General features: G+C 33.6%; 1 pseudogene; it reads left to right on the forward strand.

The window, feature by feature from the left end:
- Positions 1-1901: 1901 nt before the first annotated feature.
- Positions 1902-13547, forward strand: LOC144288152 (ATP-dependent RNA helicase DDX3X-like; annotated as a pseudogene).
- The last annotated feature ends 5622 nt before the right edge of the window (positions 13548-19169 follow it).

The raw sequence follows: 19169 nt of genomic DNA on the forward strand, positions 1-19169 counted from the left end.
AAACCACTACACTGAGATCTTGAAACACATCCAGGGAGATATCAATCCTGAGATTTTATTACCTACAGCAGAAGCTTCTAGAAATAACAGGATTGTAGGAACATTGAAATGGCTATTTTATAGGATTGCTGTAGGCTGAGTGAAGCATATAGTGAGAGTGAGAAACTCCTGGGATTCATTGACATAAGCGGATCCTCATAAGTGTGCAGGGTTTTATAAAAGGATTCCCCACAGTTCCTCATGGAAAGGATCTGAGAAAGATTCTTTCCTGGCTCCACTCAGGCTGAGGGGATGGTAGTGATCTGGAAAACCACTGAAACTCTTCTCCCATTAAAAGTTTTAATCTTGAGGGGGAAGAAATTACCTCGATGGAAATTCTAAAATATTACTTCAATTGGAAGAAGAGAATTATGTCTCATTTATAGTTTTCTTATTTTACCAAAGGGGAAAAATCAACATAATATATGGTCTCAGAAAATAGATATGAATGCTGCTCTTAGGAGAGGAAACAGATGTCTGGGGGAAAAAGCCTATTTCCTTAGAGGAGGAACAGGAACACTTGTGAAAGCTATACCCCTCAAAAGTAGTCCATGAAAAGACAGACAAAATCATTGAATTATAGAATCCTCCCTCCTCCATCTCCTGCCACCAAAATACCTAAAATATGTATAACATAGCCCAACTCCTGGCCAGATTAACATAAATCCTCAGACTGAAAGCTTATTTATTTCAGTTCCTATTACTCTATATAGCATGTTTATATCAATTGGGAAAAAAAAAAACATTGAAAGGCATGCTAAAAAGCAAGAAAAAATTCTGAGAAATTAAAGCAATCATCAGAACCAGACTCAGATATGACCCATGTCATATGAACAAGATTTTTAGTAGATTTTACACAGCTGAGGAAAGAATCAATGAACTTGAAAATAGGTCAATAGAAACATCCCAAACTAAAACACAAATAGAAATATGAATTTTTTTAAAAAGTACAGTACATCAAAGAACTGTTCAGAACAACTACTAATAATAGCAGGTGTAACTTATACATAATTAGAATAACAGAAATAAGAAAGAAAAAGTAGAAGAAATACTTAGAGCAATATTGCCAAGAACCTTACTAAATTAATAATGGATACTAAATCATAAATTGAAGAATGTCAGAGAATCCCAAGCAAGATTTAAAAAACAAAACAGAACAACAACAACAAAAAATAAGAGTAGGAATATCATATTTAAATCATAAGGAAAAAAATAGAATATTAAAGGAAGATAAAGAAAAAAAAGAAAAGAAACCCTTATATATGGAGAAAGATAAGAATTTCAACAGCCTTCTCATTAAAAAATGCAAAAAAACACAAAAGGATGGATTGAAGTATTTCAACTGTTAAAAGGAGGGAAAAACACCTAGAGATCTGTATCTATCTATGTTCTGGGAAATTATCCTTCCAAAATAAAAGAGAAATAAAGATTCTGAGGAAAAAAAAATAAGGGAAATCATTTCTAGCAGACTTGCTCGAAAATAAATGTAAAAACGAAATTCTTCAGGCAGTGAAAAAAAAGAAGATATAGGTCAGAAACTTGGAACTATATAAAGAAGAGGGTTGCAAAAAGGCACCAATGAAAGCGAAATAAAATATTTTATGTTTTATATTCTTTGTTGATGTAAAAGGCAACTGCTTGTTGAAAGCACTACAGTAACAATATATCAGGTGTGTATAACCTATGAATAATTGATATAAATGATAGCAATGTCGTAAAGTATGTGAAGGAGGAATTCAGGATAAATTCTTAAAGGTAACTGAGGAGTTTGGCTCCTAGTTAAAAACCTATGTGTGATTTTTTGGGGGGCCTGAGTATAGGCAATTACAGAGGCTTTACTTGTCCTATCTTACAGAGGAAAAATGCCCTCCCCGCACAGACTTGGTGTTGCAGCCCATGCACTGCAGTTTCTGAAGGGAGGAGTCAAGGTATGAGGCCCTCTGGACAGTCATGCTCTTCACACATGTGCATTTCCATCACCATCACCTTCCTTCCTAGGTGTCTGTATTTGAGGCCTTGGGCAGAGAGGTCTTCTTCAGGCGTCTTTGCTGAGGTCTCATATGGGGGAGAGGGAGGAACTGGAAACCATAAAGACACCTTTTCCCAACTGACTCAGTACTTGGTACCTTCCCACTTCTATCCTTTCCCTGAGAGTCCATGAAAGTGCCAGAGACTTTGAGCCAACAGTGAGCCAACCCCCACATCTGTACCACCCCTAGACTGATGTGCTGTTCCATGGGGGAAAATGAACCAGGGGTGGGGCATGGGCTTCCTTGCTTTTAGCCTTTTGCTTATTTCCCATTGCAGTAAATGATTAAAGACTTAACTCTTCCACTTTTTGGCTTGTTGCCTTAATTTGGCTAACTGACATTTGGCAGCTCAGTCTCTCTTTCCCAGCTCAGCTGAGCGCCTGGCAGTAACTGCACCACACAGGAAGCGTTACAAGTGAAACTTCATTGTGTACCTACATTATTTAAGTATACGTGTTGTAAATTCTAGAGCTACTAAAATAGTTTTAAAAGACAATAATAAAAAAAAAATAAAAGACAATAATACACTAAGAAAAAAACACAAAATTCAATCAAATGAAAGTTGGAGAATTTGAAATTTCTTTGTTGTAAATTGATAGAGTAAGCAGGTAGAAAATCATGGCACAGTTGACCTGAACAGGTCTATCACCTAACTTGGCTGTCTTAACATTTGTAGAAAAGTCCATCCAACCATAACAGAAAACACATTCTTCTCAACCACACATGAGTTACAGAGGTAGTCCATAAAACAGAACGGTCAAAATGATAAGAAAGCTTGAGTGCTCCCACCTTTGGCTCTCAGGGAAGTTCAGGGCACATGCACCCAGCCTTCACGTAGGAAACCTTCACCACAATCTCACACTTTAACCCCAGCCAATATCCCTTTCCTACTTTTTCAAGTTATTTTTGCACCTGCTTGGGAATCAACCCAGTTTCATATCTTTGGTGCACATGTGACGTCATCAGGTTCTACATTCAAACCACCAGTATATGTGTTTATGTGATTTACGCACATTTGGGGTAAGTGTAGAATGTAACGTAATGACCCATTCACTACAGGTACTAAAAAAGGTTATCGTAAGGAATTTGACATTTAGTTTGTCTTAAAATACAAGTGAGTATTTTTTGATGTTATTAGGCCTTTTCTAAATGGAAAGAATTGTGATTTCTCCTCAGATGCATTTAATTTATCCAAGCTTATAGATAATTTAAGAATATAGACAATTCTTTCCAATTTATTGAATCTTTTCAGATACTATTGACTTGCTCATCCCATCTTAAGTCCATGTATTTTTGACACCCCACGGTTTCCCATATATATGAGAAAATCTGTCTGTAGTTCTGAGAATAAAAATCTTTCTCGTCCAACACAAATTCCTTTGAAAACCTAATAAGAAAGCAATTGGAAAAAGAGACAGGGGTTCTTCTTTACTTTCCTTTATCCTCCCTGTTTGATATCTTTCCCTCATGACTTGGATTTATTTTGGTCTTGGTTTGTGATCACATGTTAATTTGCACAGCTCAATTCACCTAGATGGAGCATATAGCCACCTATGGGGGTAACAGCACATTTCTATAGACACTTTTTCAAGGTCTAATGGTTTATACATCCCCAGGACCAACTTTCTTAAGCAGCAGGCAGTTAAATATCTTCACTTATTGTTAAGTTATAAATGTGTTTCATGAACTCTGTGTCTTAACATCACGTGGCTCCTATTTAATAGCTATATGTCTTAATTCTATAATATTAGTAGAGAACAAAAACTCACACACACACACACACACAATGCTTTTTGGAGGAGAATATACTTATGCAAAAGTTTGTAGAATGTATGGCATTTATATATTAGGTACATCCTAGGCTCTGTGTGTACTCCACTGTTCATTTATCTTGCCACAGGGTTAGCTACTTTGGGTACTAGTCTTTGATTAATACGTTTAGGAGAGATAAAAGTTTCCTTTCACGTGAACTGAATGTTTTTATGAGCATATCTGACACCCCATCCATTTCCTCTTCTTCACGTTTGAGGATAAATATAAGACAAAAAGCCTTTTGCTGGTGATTTTTAAAATTTAATTTAGAAGGAAGGGATGTTTTAGGGGGATATAGATAATATTATCTGAAGCAAATTTTGCAATTAAGAAAGTGAAGAGATCTGCCAGTAGAAGCAGGCCTATACCCTTTGAATGAAAGTGAAATACTTTATGATGGGGAAAGCTTCACAGTCTTAATCTCCAATTTCACTTGCTTTGATGGAGGTACTTTAGCACCTCCATTCCTAGCAACCCTTGCCCCATATTGTAACATCTTCATCTAGATCAAAAGCAGAAACAGAAGTATTGACATTATCCAGGGCGATCTGATTAGTGTTGTGAAATCACACTTGGAAATGTATTCATTTATTATTGCTAGTTGAAAACGATATTATTTTAGTTTCAGGTGTACAAATTAGTTATTTGACATTTATATACATTATAAAACACTCACCATGATAAAGTCTAGTTACTATTTGCCACCATACATAGTTATTACAATATCATTGACTATATTCCCTGTGATGTGCTTTAGATCCTTAGGACTTATTTATAACTCTAAATGTCTTTTATATTTTATTTTTATTGAGAGCTGCTACCTTAACAGAAAACTAGTAGAAATGCAATGAAAAAGAAAAAAAAAAAAGGAAAATGTTATCTTCTTCATGGAGGTAGCTGAATTCATGTGCTGTCTTCCATTTTTTAATCATGTTTCAGATAATTACACTTTTTCCCCCTCTGGGACCTTAGAAAATTGTATTGTGATTTGCGTGCTGAATGCATTAACTAGCAGGAGGTAGAACACAATGATATGAATCCTTGATGCTATGCTTACTCTTTATGTACTACCTCGAAGGCTTCATTTTTCACTCAATAAGATCATCATATTCATGGGAATAGCCAGAGTAGGTTTTTATATAAAGTGAAACTTCCCAAGAAATATTAGCTATTTTAATTCTTGGTCAGTTATTTAATGATTAAAGAAACTTGATCAACTGTGAAATTATTTGTTCAAAATTTCACATTGGGGATCCCTGGGTGGCGCAGCGGTTTGGCGCCTGCCTTTGGCCCAGGGCGCGATCCTGGAGACCCCGGATCGAATCCCACATCAGGCTCCCGGTGCATGGAGCCTGCTTCTCCCTCTGCCTATGTCTCTGCCTCTCTCTCTCTCTTTCTGTGACTATCATAAATAAATAAAAATTAAAAAAAAATTAAAAAAAAAATTTCACATTGGAGCAATGGAAAAGCCTGGACTAGATATTAGTTCTACTGATATGCACTATTCATGTCTCTTATCTTGTACCTGCTACTTTGATCACTTTGTATTTATCTGCCACTGATAATCTGCATTATATAGTACAGTTATTTTATATATTGCAATACATGATGATTTTATTCCCCAGTAGACTGTACTACTACTAAGAGAAAAAAGAAAGAAAGAGAGAGAGGGCAAATATGGCATTCGTTTTAAAATCTCAGTGCTTAATGCATGATCACAGTTCTTTAACATCACTCAATATTTGGTGATCTGGATGAAAGTGTTGTATTAATGACATTTTTGTAATGCAGGTATTGAAATGAAAGAAATTAAATAAATTAATTAAATGCCAGATGTAATCAGAGTATATTAATCTAGAGCCTCACAAAATATTGTAATTTAAATCATGCCATTTCTGTTCCTCCTACTACTTAACATTTTATTATTTTTACTACAATAGTACCGCTATTAAAAAACAATAACGAATTCTCCAAGCCTCCATTCTAAAGGTCATCTTGTAGGCAAGATCTCATCATAATTTATTTTTGATATTTGTATCAGAAGCAAAAAAAAAAAAAACTCTCATTCTTTATTAAATTATGTCCTATGAATATCGGGGTATATTGCCTTAGTGGTCACAGTGTTTACACTACAGATATATAGGAACAACAATGAATGATACCTTTGGCAAAACACTGTTCAAAAATAAAATGCTTAGGTAAGGCTTTTCCTATATCTCATTCCTCAAAATCATATCTAGTTAAAATCTAAACTTAGAGATAAAAAAGTCTACTTCAGTAGAGACGCCATTGTTTATCTTTGAGGTGGGAGCTAAGACAACTGGTTATATTTTGGGGTGAACATATAAATTTAAGTAACTTCACTGGATTCAGCGCAATATGGTGGTAGGGACAGAGTTTAGTAAGGGGAGTAGGAAGAAGGATTTTGGACATATAGCCACTGCTGAAATCTTGATCTGCCACTTTATATATATTTTTCACTTCAGTATTTATGGCAGTCTCTACAGATGTTTTTAAGTGAAGATAATTATAAATGTATAAACATAGCTACAATTTTGGAAAAGTGAAATTTAAATGCATATCTTGATATTTTACTAAAGTAAATTTATTTACAACTGATTTTCAATTGCTTCAGTAGTATGGCATAATAAATTTACTTTTGTCTTTCAACTAGCATTAGATTCATTCTTACATTTGTGAACATGATATTATTATCTATATTAATCAGTAGTAAGATATAGAAAAAATGCATATGCCTCACAACGCAGAGTACTAACCACTATTAACCACTATACGATCACGGCGAGCTACTGGGTATCCAATGCATATGCTTCATGATGATGATGATGATGATGATGATGATGATGATGATAAGGACTTTTTAAAAACAGTTTTAGGTTTATAGAAAAATTGAGAGGAACATGCAGAGGTTTCCCATAAATCTCCTTCTCTCAGATATGGAGAGCCTTCCCCTCCATTATCAACTTCTCTCATCAAGAGTGGCACGTTTATTACAAGGGATAAACTGATAGTAACACATTGTAATCACACAAGTCCATAGTTTATATTAGGGGTCACTCTTGATGCTGTGCATCTGATGGGTTTGGATCAATGTATAAAAATATGTATCCATCATTAAAATATCATGCAGAATATTTTTAGTCTTCTAAAATTCCTCTGTGCTTGGCCTGTTCATCCCTCCTTCCTCTCAATCCCAGTTCCTGGCAAGCGCTGACTTTTTATTGTCTCCATAGTTTTGCTTTTATAGAATGTCATATCATATGTAGCCTTTTAGATTAACTTCTTTCCCTTGGTAATATGCATGTAAGTTTCCTCCATGACTTCTCATGGCTTGATAGCTCATTTCTTTTTAGCACTGAATAATAGAATAATATTCCATTGTCTGTGTACCACAATTTATTTATCTACTCACCTACTCAAGGACATCTTGGCTGTTTCTAAGTCTTGGTAATTATGAATAAAGCTGCTGTAAACATCCCTATTTTATGTGGCACTAAGTTCTCACAACTTTTGGGTAAATTCCAAAGAGTACAATTGCTGAATTATACAGTAAGAACATATTTACTTGTAAAAAACTGCTAAACTATCTTCCAAAATGGCTGTATTAGTTTGCATTCCCCAGCAATGAATGAATGAGAGTTCCTATTGCTCTACATCCTTGGCAGTATTTCGTGTTGTCAGTGTTCTGGATTTTGGTTATTTATTATTATAAATGCTTAATTTTCATATTTTGAATTTTTTCTTCTGATATTTACTGTGGGAACCTGATTAAGCTTCTGCAAGTAAATCTCATATTGTGAGAGTCCCTCTACAACAACTCAGAGCTCTCCACACTGAGCCTCCATCAGTTTTGGTGATTACAGCCTAGGGTTTCTACCCAGGCACTGGTTTCTACAGCAGTTTCTCTTCATGAGTCCCTGCTTTGCTAAGTTGTTATTCTCTATTTCTCTGTTGGTTGGGTTCTCTTAGGGACAGTGGTTTTCCTTGTGTCTTTACCTTTCTTAGGGATTCTAGAAAACTGAGTTATTTTTCTGTGTTCCATTTTTCACTCCTTATTACTAGGGTGGAGTGGTAGCTTCTAAGCTCCGTACATGATACTCTAGGAACCCCAGAATTATTTATTTAATAAATGTTTATTGAAATTTTACTATGTGCCAGGAATCTACTATAAGGGTGTTCAACACAATTAGGCAGACGAAATGTCTGTCTTAAAATGTAGAATTTACCAATAGGTATTTAAAAAGGCATTTAATATTAAGAGCTTTAATTTTGACACTGAAAGGGGAAGCACAAGTCATTGAAAAGAGGCAAAATTTAATTTTGTCATTGATGACTACCTGATATATGGCTGAAATTTTGGCATTTAAATAATCTAATTGATCTCATAACAACCTTGCCAGAAAACAACAACAACAACAATTATCGTGGAATACAAAAGATGCTGAGAAATAAATCAAAGAAGTAACTTTCCTATAAGCAGCCTAAAGGGCTAGTGAGATTTCAAATCCCAGAGCCTCCAGTTTTTTTTGGGTAGAGGCAAATGGGTAGAGGCAGATGATGTTATCATCTGAATGTTTTTATCCCCCTAAAATTCATGTGTTGGAATCCTAACCCCCAGAGGTGATGATATTGGTAGGTGGGACCTTTCATAAGTGTTCAAGTTATGGAGCTAGAACCTGATGAAAGAGACTAGTGACTGATAAAGGAAGTTTCAAAGAGATCCCTTGCCCCTTCTGCCATGTGAGGGCACAGCGATAAGTCTCATTTGACCATGCTGGCACTCTAATATCAGACTTCTGGATTGCAGCCCAAAGGGACTAAAATAATGGATGACTTGTAGAAACTTCAGTAAATTGCTTTAATAGTATATAGAAATGAATAGGAAAGGTAAAACCTTGTATTATTTTATTGTTTTGCACAACCAAATTTAATGAGACTAACTGAATACAATAGCTCAGAAATGGAGCTGATTGATGGATAAGAGTTTTTCTTCAGCAGAGACTAAGCTATTGTATATTAATAATAAAAGACTGGGTATGAAACTCCTCAGAATTACTTTGTTGTGGAGTTTTCCTTCAACAGAGATGAATCTATTGTATATTAATAATAAAAATATAAATAACTGCATAGCCATTATCTAGGAAATCAGATAGTTTCCTTTTATTTTTTTTAGTGTTATAGAAATGATTAAAAGGATTAAGAAGTAAATTAATAAATATATGTATGTATTTATATATGAAACATATATATATATATATATATGTTTCATTTCTGAGACTGTGAAGGAAATAGTATTAAAAGTTTGACAATATGCATATCCCTAGAAACCTTCCTCACTGACCACCTCCCACTCAGTGGTAATAAGGGACAGGTTGCCTAATTATCCATTGAATTAGAAATGCAAGTATTTGAAGAATATATAGGCTTTTGTCATGTTTTTTCTTTTTTCTTTTTCAGCTAGTATGCTTGTTTGGGGAATATTTATAATTTGAGGAATAAGAGCCTGAGGACCTAGTTTTTCATCTTTCTAAGTTTCAAGAAACAAACTACTCAGTTCAGGGAACCAAGGGGCCACTAATCTCTCTAATTAAATCTCACGCTACACAGTTTTGGGAATGTTTGCTATCCATTTAAATAACTCTAAGGAAAAATGTTTTGATATTTCACTTGAGAATGGAGGATTCAGAATGTAAACTTAAGCTAAAGTGTATATTAAAGGTTATATCATTTGAACTTCTAAAGTTATATAAATATAGTTTTTTAATCTGCCAATCTCAGTAGTTCCATTCTGAAATGTAGGGAACGTTGTTCTAATGTAAATATTCTGATTATTTATTTTTAATCATGCTATATTGAAGCATATATAAAAATAGAAAAAAATGGACCTTCTAGTATATACCACCATGTTCACTTTGGATTCTTTTTTTTTTTTTTTAAGATTTTATTTGTTTATTTATTTTGTGTATGTGAGAGAGAGAGCATTGGAGGAGTGACAGAGGCAGAGGGAGAGAGAGAATTTCAAGCAAACCCATACTGCATAGGGAGCCCCAAATGGGGCTCCATCTCACAACCCTGATATCATGACCTAAGCCAAAATTAAGAGGACACTTAACTAACTGAGCCACCCAGGCGTCTCTGGCTTATTACTTTGAAGCAAGGAAAAAACAAAAGAAAGAGAAAAAAAGCAGATGAGAAGGAGACAAGGAGGAAGGGAATAAAGCAACTTCATTAGCTAAAGATTGATCTTCCCCCATTCTCCTTCCTCTATATGCTGAAAAAGCACACATCCTTTCCATACTTAAAGATTCTTTACCAAGAATGCTTAAATACTCACCAAATGCAAATTTCTAAGCATATGGCTTGTATTCTCCTTAAATCTTTTGTTTGTGATTATTCCTGGGAAATTTATGAATATCTGAGAAAGAAAAGAGACTCATTTTCTGTTATTAAGTGGGTTTCGTAGAAGTAGAAAATTTCACATAAAGTGGAGTTTGGAACAACTGATACTCAGAACAAAAAGAAATACGATAGTTACTTTCCCAGTTAATCTAGAATTGTGAAGGAAAGAAGGCTGAATTAAAGGAATTATAGTGTCTATGTGAAACATTTCTTTATGATGCATTTGTGTTAGTTTAAAGGAGAGGTTGTATCTTGTACAGAAAAATGCATTGACCTAGGAATCAACTATCTTGACATTCTCTCAAATCTGTCACAGATAGCGAGCTTAACATAGGCATTGATTTCCTCATCAATAATGGACTAGATGTATATTTTTGTAGGTCTTTTACAGCTTGAAAATCTTATCATTCTGAAGGCTTAGATTTTATTATCCCTTATCAATTAAAGAAACAAAAGTGCAAAAAACTGATTTAATTCTTCTTTACCTAATTCAGGAAACATCATTAATAAAATAATTTCTTTCATATTGGGCATTGGATTAGTTGCATTGTATCTTGGGACCTGAAGAATTCTATATATAGAACAGGATTATGGAAACCTATTAACCTGTGGCATTTACACATGTTGCATTTTACATGCAATATTTAAAAGGAGGAGGGTGAAGAATTTGCACAGCACTTGTCAACATTTAACCTTGAGTATGTCAAGAGATGTGAGCCATTATGTATATTTGAACAATATATTCACAAATCCATATAGTTATAGTGGCTCTAACTGCATATAATATTTGATAGAAACCCATTTATGGTCAAAATTAGAATTCAGAGAAATCTCTAAAATTATAGTCTTATTTTTACACTATTACATTGTGCTACTTGCAAGTCATTAAGTGAATTCATAGTTTTTTGCTTAGTACCCACAAACTTAATTAGGTTAATTCCTTATTACAGAGAAAAGTATAGACAATAAATCACACTGTAACTGAGTATAGAATAAACAAAAAATTGTAAAATCCCAGTATTTTTGACTGAAATACATGCAATATTGTTTAATCTAAAATAGTAACACAATTAGAGATTTATCAAACAAATCTGAAGAGATGATTTTTAAATTAAATAATTTAAAATTCATTTAAAAACTATATGAAACATTAAAACATACCTATTTCAAATGATTTACTCAGCCATGTTTTATAATCATTGGACAATAATGTCATAAAACTTTTTTTGAATCATAAGTTGTTCAAAGATACTTCTTTCAAACAATGGTTATGTATCTGGAGACCTTATTTGTCGGAACAACATTCTACACATTTTAGAGAGCTGTGGAGGAAAATTCTGAGTTCTCTGTATTCTTCAGAGATAGATCCTGTGGTGGTGGAAAATGAGCTCAAACTGAACCAGCAATTTGGTAATGCACATCTGAATTCTTCTGGTAATCAGCATGGAGGAAGTACAGCCTATAAAGGGTGCTATATTCCTCCTCCCTTAAGAAACAGAGAAGTTACTAAAAGAGTCTTTGATAAAGACAGTTCATAATGAGTTCCAATAAAGGATGCATACAACAGTTTTGAGGTTCATAGCGACTCAAGAGGACAGTCTAGTTTCTCACTGATGGTGGAAGTGGATAAAAGTGGAGGTTTGATGATCATGGACAAAAAGATTGATAGTATTGGCAGCCATGATTACAGAAGTGGCTCTGACAAATGAACATAGTGGAACCAGTTGCTGGTGTGACAGATCAGATGAAGATGATTTGTCAAAACCACTCCCACCAAGTAAGTGCTTGGAACAGAAACTCTTTTGGAGATAAGAATAGATTTAATTTTTAGAAATATGACATTCCAATTGAGGCAACTGGCAACAACTGTCTCCCACATATTGAAAGTTTCAATTATGATGAGATGGGAGAATTCATCTTGGGAAACATTGAGCTTATTTGTTATACTCACCTGACTCCAATGCAGAAGGAAAAGACACTTGGTGGCTTGTACCCCAACAGAGTCTGTAAAAACTAAAGCATTTCTCTTGTCCATCTTGAGGCAGATTTATTCTGATGGTAGAGGAGAAACGTGGAGAGCTATAAAAGAAAATGGAATATTTGGAAGCTGCAAATATCCAGTTTCCTTGGTATTAGCACCAACAAGACAACTGGCAGTGCTGATCTATGAGAAAGCCAGAAAATTTTCATACCATTCTAGGGTTCTCTTTGGATTATTTATGGTGGTGCTGATATTGGTCAGCAGACTTAAAACAGGGATGCCATGTGTTAGTAGCCACTTTTGAGGCCTAGTAGATATGATGGAAAGAGGAAATATTGGATTAGACTTTTGCAAATACTTGGTGTTGAATAAAGCTGATAGAATGTTGGATATGGAGTTTGAAGTTCAGATATGTAGAATACTTGAACAAAAGAGCAAGTCTCCAAAGGGAGTTCACCACATCATGATGTTTAGTGCTGTTTTCCCTAGAGAAATAAAGATGATTGCTCCTAATTTCTTGGATGAATATATCTTCTTGGTTGTGGGAAGATTGGTTCTGCCTCTGAGAATATCACACAGAAGTCAGACAAATGATAATTTCTGCATGACTTTCAACAGGCAAGGATTCATTGACCTTAGTGTATGCAGAGAACAAAAAGAATGAAGATTCTCTGGACGATACCAGGAAAGATATTCTTGTACCAGTATCCATGGCAAGCAATCTTAGACAGAGAAGAGCCTTCATCTGTTCCTCTCAGGAAAACCCTATTCTAGTGGTTATAGCAATAGCATCTAGAGGACTGGACATTTCAAATATAAAACAACTTGTCAATTTTGACTTGTAGTGATATTGAAGACTGTACATCACATTGGCTGTACAGAATGTGTAGGAAAACTTGGCCCTACTAACTTGTTCTCTAACAAGAGGAACATAAATATTACCAAGGATTTGTTGTATCTTCTTATAGAGACTTCTTATATAGTTGGAGACTTCTTATAGAGACTATAGAGACTTCTTATAGAGACTAAGTAATGCAATCTTGGTAAGAAAAATGGCCCCACTACAAGGGTAGCAATTGTGTACATCCTAGGAGTAATAGATTCAGTGGAGAATTTGGTGCCGGAGACTACCAACATAGTAGTGATGCCAACAAGTCCACCTTCTGTAGCAGCTATGTGTGTGAGAAGTTGGTGGAGTTGGATATGGAAGTTTTCAGAACAGTGATGGATTTGAAGGAAATTATAACTCCCAAGAGGTTGAGTGAACCTGCAGGGAGACTGAACCTGCTTTACAGAAGATCACTCTGCCTAACAAGCTAATATGGAAACCACATGTAAATTAGCCAGACAAAATCTTACATAGCCTTAGAAACTCACAATAAATTACCCACTGTGATATTCCACTGATTTTTTTTTCTTAAGAAGCCAAAGTTTAGAAAAAGAGATAGTGATCAGAAAGGAAAGGATTGATCAGAAGCCTTCTTCATGGACAGTTTGAAGACTTCCATTGCTACAGTTCAGATTAACTGCCCTCTTGCCTACCCTATCCTGAACTGCATTTATAATTTTGTAACAGGCTCATCTGTTAATATACTGTGTCTTTAACTTGAGACAACTTTTTATTTTGAAGTCCCATTGGCTCGGCACTGTTCAAGATATTTTATTACTTGTTTTGACAAAACAAATTGAATGAACGTGGGCTATTTTTTTTTTAACTCTGTACCTTTTAAACTTAACTACACATTTATAGACAAAACTTGATTCCCTATTTAAGTATTTCAGGGGTAGACTGACTTCATTATAGTAAACTTCTTTCTAAAGGTTACTTGACTTCCCAAATATGTCATTACAGAGAACAGCAGATATATGTTTTCTGGATTAAAATATTGCGATGGCAATGCCATCCTTTCTCCTTAATATAAGAATGTGCTTTGCCTTATGATTGTAAAGAGACCTGATTCTAACGAAGCAAATGTCAGACATAAGGGGGATGTGGAAAATTACTAGAGAGACTCAGTGTATTCTGATGAATCTATCCAGTACAGGAAAATTAAACAGTACCTGATTACTGTTTGCTAAGACTGGGCTCATCTGTGCACACATTTAATTTATGGTTTTAATTTACCTTTAATGTAAAACATAACTTCCAAGGTTTTAATATATCACTTGTCCTTAATAAATCTGTCATGAATATGAGTTAGTCTTATATAATTTTCAGAAGCAATCTTGGAGTCTAAGAAAAATTAAACTAAATCAAAGATTTTAATGTTTGCTATATGTAAAAAATATGCCTGCAATAATACTTCAGTACTTAGTGGTGACATTTGCATTGAATGGAAAAAAGCAAAAGATAAAAAAAAACTGCATCCTTTAGAATTTTCTATATTAGCATACTTTAGTAAGGTAGGACGTATGACTCTTGAAATGGCTAATCTTCTGGATATTCAATTTCAAGTGATTGGTGTTTACAGAAAAGAGCTCAAGGAGCATAATCTAGGAGGATGAAAAAAATGAGATGTTATTGTGAGACTCAAGGACAGAAGTTAAAACTCTTAATCATGAGCTAAAAGTTCACCGATGTCTGCTTATTCTGATCACATATGCCATGTTAACTACATTGAGAGTCATTAATGATTTTCAAAAATCCTTCCTTAAGGAAGGTACTTCAAAAATATTTTAGCTTTACTTTGCACTCTAAATATTTAACAAAATACTCCACAAACTGGAAATTAAGAGAGTGGGGAAAGAAGAAAGAGGGAAGAAAAGAAAAAGAAAGAAAGAAAGAAAGAAAGAAAGAAAGAAAGAAAGAAAGAAAGAAAGAAAGAAAGAAGAAAGAAAGAAAAAGAAAGAAAGAAAGAAAGAAGAAAGAAAGAAAGAAGAAAGCCTCATGCACAGTGGTCAGTATGATTTACTAGCTTTTCTTGCTTCTGGATCATGAATAAGACTAGAAATTTAATTTTTTACTCCACTTTTATTTTTATTTATTTGCCAGACATGCCTGGGATATACAGCATATCTTCTTCTGATGAAATTTGTCCTTTTTTTGGTTCATATTAGAAAACAAACACATAATTTTCCAGTATATATAGCTGGGGAATGGGAAATATAAACTTGAAAACTCTTTTTATACTTATTTTCTTTTTAGTTAGAGTGGAAAAGTATCTAAAGATACTTAATTTGAGTACTAAAAGAAAAAAAATGGATTTTGTGCCAAAGGCTTAGGAGAAAGGCAATACAAAAATTCCACCACCTGGCCAAGAGCGGAGGGCGGGCCAACACTGGCACTCAGCACAGGTTCAAACTGCAATCACTAAGTTCATTACAAGCTGCACTTTGGTAATCAATTAGATAAACTTTTTACATTAAGTTAGGACTTAACAGTTTCCTTAATAATTATAGTGTAATGTTAGGTAAACCCAAAAAGTAGTAATAGACATAAAAACAATTCTTCCCAATTGTTCCTGTGTACTTTAGGATACATTCTGTCAAGGTCATAAGTTTTTCTATTAGTTTGAAAGATCAACAGACTTTATTTGTTGAATCACAGCTGAACTACTTATATAACTTTGAGCTTCAGGATACATTTTCCAATAACCAAGAAATAATTTAAAAATTAATAGAAACATATAAAGAATAAAAACTACTTGGGTATCTCATGAAGGGACAGTATAAAGGTATAGTTAAGAATACAGACCATTTGGGTGTGAAACTTAACTCCTTTCTCCTGTATGAACTTGGACAAGTTGCATATTATTCCTGTGCTTCAGTTTTTCCATTCCTAAAAGGATGATAATAATATCTACTTCACTAGATTATTGTGGATATTAAACAAATTAGTATGTGTGAAGAGCTGAGAACAGAGCCAGTATATTATAAATATTATATATATATATTATAAATGTGTGGTAAGAAGATATGACATATTCCCTAAGTATTAGTTACTAACTGACTGATTATATTCTTTGTTTCTAAGTTACTGGTTTTAGTTCCTATCTTATTTATGTATAATTTTAGTTTATTTCCTTTTTTACATAAAGATTTCTAAAAAAAATTATAGACCTAGTATTATTTAAGTATATCATATATTTTAAAAAATTCTACAATGCAATATGAATAACAGTATTCTTCTCAAAGAGATCTTAAATGAAAGTAAGAAATTTCCCTAAGAAAATGTGACTTTTACAATGCAAAATAACTGAATAAAGTGAATTAATTGAAAAGTATTGGCCCAAAAGAAAAAAAGATTGAAAAAATATAGTCTTATATATCTAACTTGCTTCTATGAACTTTATTTTTTCTTTTTTTTCTATGAACTTTATAATGCAATGATGAAATTTTAAGCTATATTTACCAAGTTAAGAAGTAGCAGTACTAAAAATATTACTCAGATTTATACTACATTATAAAATCAGTACTTTTTATTACAAAGGAAGTTAGCTTGTAGATAGGTAAATAAATAGATGATTGATTTTGAAGGCTTTTAAGATATCAAAAAAATGAACAAAATTTAGGAATTACATCCTAAAAACAGAACAACACATAACCATATGAACATGTCTAGGAGCTCACTCTAGGAGTACATCATCTACTCAGATATTTGAGTCTACAGTTACATTGGGAATAGTTCATTAAAATACATGGGCAGCCTGTATCAGGCCCTTATAGTGGGAAAATGTAACACCCTGTCATAAATAATACAAAATAATTCAATAATTTAATCCAATTGAAATGTTCTATTTGTAGCAAAATTTCAATTTTGGAAAAACAACGATCAGAAGAGATTTTTAAACATTATCAGTATTAGCATTTTTAATCATAGAGGTGAATAATTGCTTCATTCCAGTGAGGACACTGGTAGACTGAAGAAATACATAACATAGAGTTAAATTGCTAAATACACAAGATTCACATGCATTTTGACTACTAAAAAATTCTTTAATGCAATATGATAACTAAAATGAGAAATGGTTTCACTTCATATCTCAAGGTAAGGAAGTTTCGAGTGAAATAAAATCTAGGCATTATTAATTTGAAATGATAAGTTGATAAAGTTATAATTCTAAAATGTCAACTAATCAGAAATATGCATAACTAGGGTATTTGGACAATTTATCAATTGGCCATCTTCATATAAGCATTAAGGCCATAAAATTTTATTATTACTTATCAGAAATAAATCAACTTATTCAAATTAATATATATGTTTTTTCTTCTGCATTATTAAATACAATTAATTTTCTCTCAATGAAAAACAAAATCCTTCTAAGGAGAGATAGATAACAGCAACAAACTAAAAATATGATTCTCAATGTTTTTAACTGAAAAAGAACCTAAAAGTTAAAATTAATTGCAATAAGAGAAAATTATATCTACTCAGAAAGCAGTTTTAAATAGTATATATAGTACATGTATAATTATATACATATATATACACATATATATATATATAAAACATTTCTGGAAATTAAATATCATATAATTTAAAAAATAATAGATAACTCCTTACATAATACAGAGAAATATATCAAAGTTTGTAAGAAAAAGACACTATTTGATCTTAAATATAGTTTAAAAGCAGAGAAAGTTTTTATATACTATAATAATTGTCATAACAAAAAGGAAAAGTGCCAGCATATTAAATTATGCATTATAAACTTAATCTGATAATCTAAAATTCATTTATAATGACAATAATACATTCCTAGATTATTTATTATTTATTTATAGTTACATGAAATATAAACCTTCAAAAGAAAAACATATACTCAACCTACTGTAATTAATTGGGATATAGAAACTTAGAAAGTTTGAAAATAAATTCAAATACGAAGAGTCCAAATTAAAAGCCAGAAACATATTGATCTCCATGAGAAAATAGGGTGTTTACTAGTGCTTTTCCCATTGAAACAGAATTGGGGCCAAAGAAATGCCAAAAGTAACCCACATTTATAAAGACAGGGCAAGTCAGAATCAGGAGATTTTATTGGGACTAAGAGGTGACATGATACACATCCTCAATTCTCAGGCTCTATAAACCTATCAGAAAGGAGAAAAGAATACAGGACCATGTGGAAAAGTAGGAGACACATATGTATCATTAGTATAGTCAAATTGTGGGGCATGTGATATCCAAGCTTTGGAGAAGAGTTGTTTTTTGCTCCCACTAGCTAAGCATATGTATGTGTGTGATGCTGTGTGTTCTCTAAAACAAAGAGAAACTTCATTTGTCAACTGGACTTCGGGTTAAGCATAAGGTTTACCGATATGGAGACATAAGTCAGAGCACTGTGCTTCTGAGACATAAGGAGTGAGTTTTTCATGGGGCAAATGGATACCCAGAAACTAATAGAGCTTGAGTAGCTGTTATTCCTCCCAAGAGGATTGTTTGCCAGATGGCGAACACCAACAGCATGAGTTGGTGGATGCATGAGGTACAGGATGTAAAGGGATTTATATAGGAGGACTAAATAGAACTCCATGGTGGAGAACCCCAGGGTCCTCCCAAAAACTTACACATGAACCTTTTGAGACAGGAATCCTGTGGATTTGTGCCACATGGAGGACAATAATGACCAGTGTCAGCCATAGAATGAAATACAGAAAAGTAGAATAAAGCACATTAACATATTAAAGGATTTGAGAAGGCCTGCAGCCAAATAATCTTTAAAAAAAAAAAACAAAACACAACACAACATTCTATTTATTCATGAGAGACACAGGAAGAGAGAGAGGGAGGGACACAAGCAGAGGGAGAAGCAGGCTCCCTGGAGGGAGCCCGACGTGGGACTCTATCCAGGGATTCTGGGATCATGCCCTGAGCCAAAGGCAGATGCTCAACCGCTGAGCCACCCAGGCATCCCTCCAAATAACTTTTTTAATTTTTTTCT

The sequence above is a fragment of the Canis aureus genome, chromosome 17 (assembly GCF_053574225.1).
Source record: "Canis aureus isolate CA01 chromosome 17, VMU_Caureus_v.1.0, whole genome shotgun sequence".
NCBI lineage: Eukaryota > Metazoa > Chordata > Mammalia > Carnivora > Canidae > Canis > Canis aureus.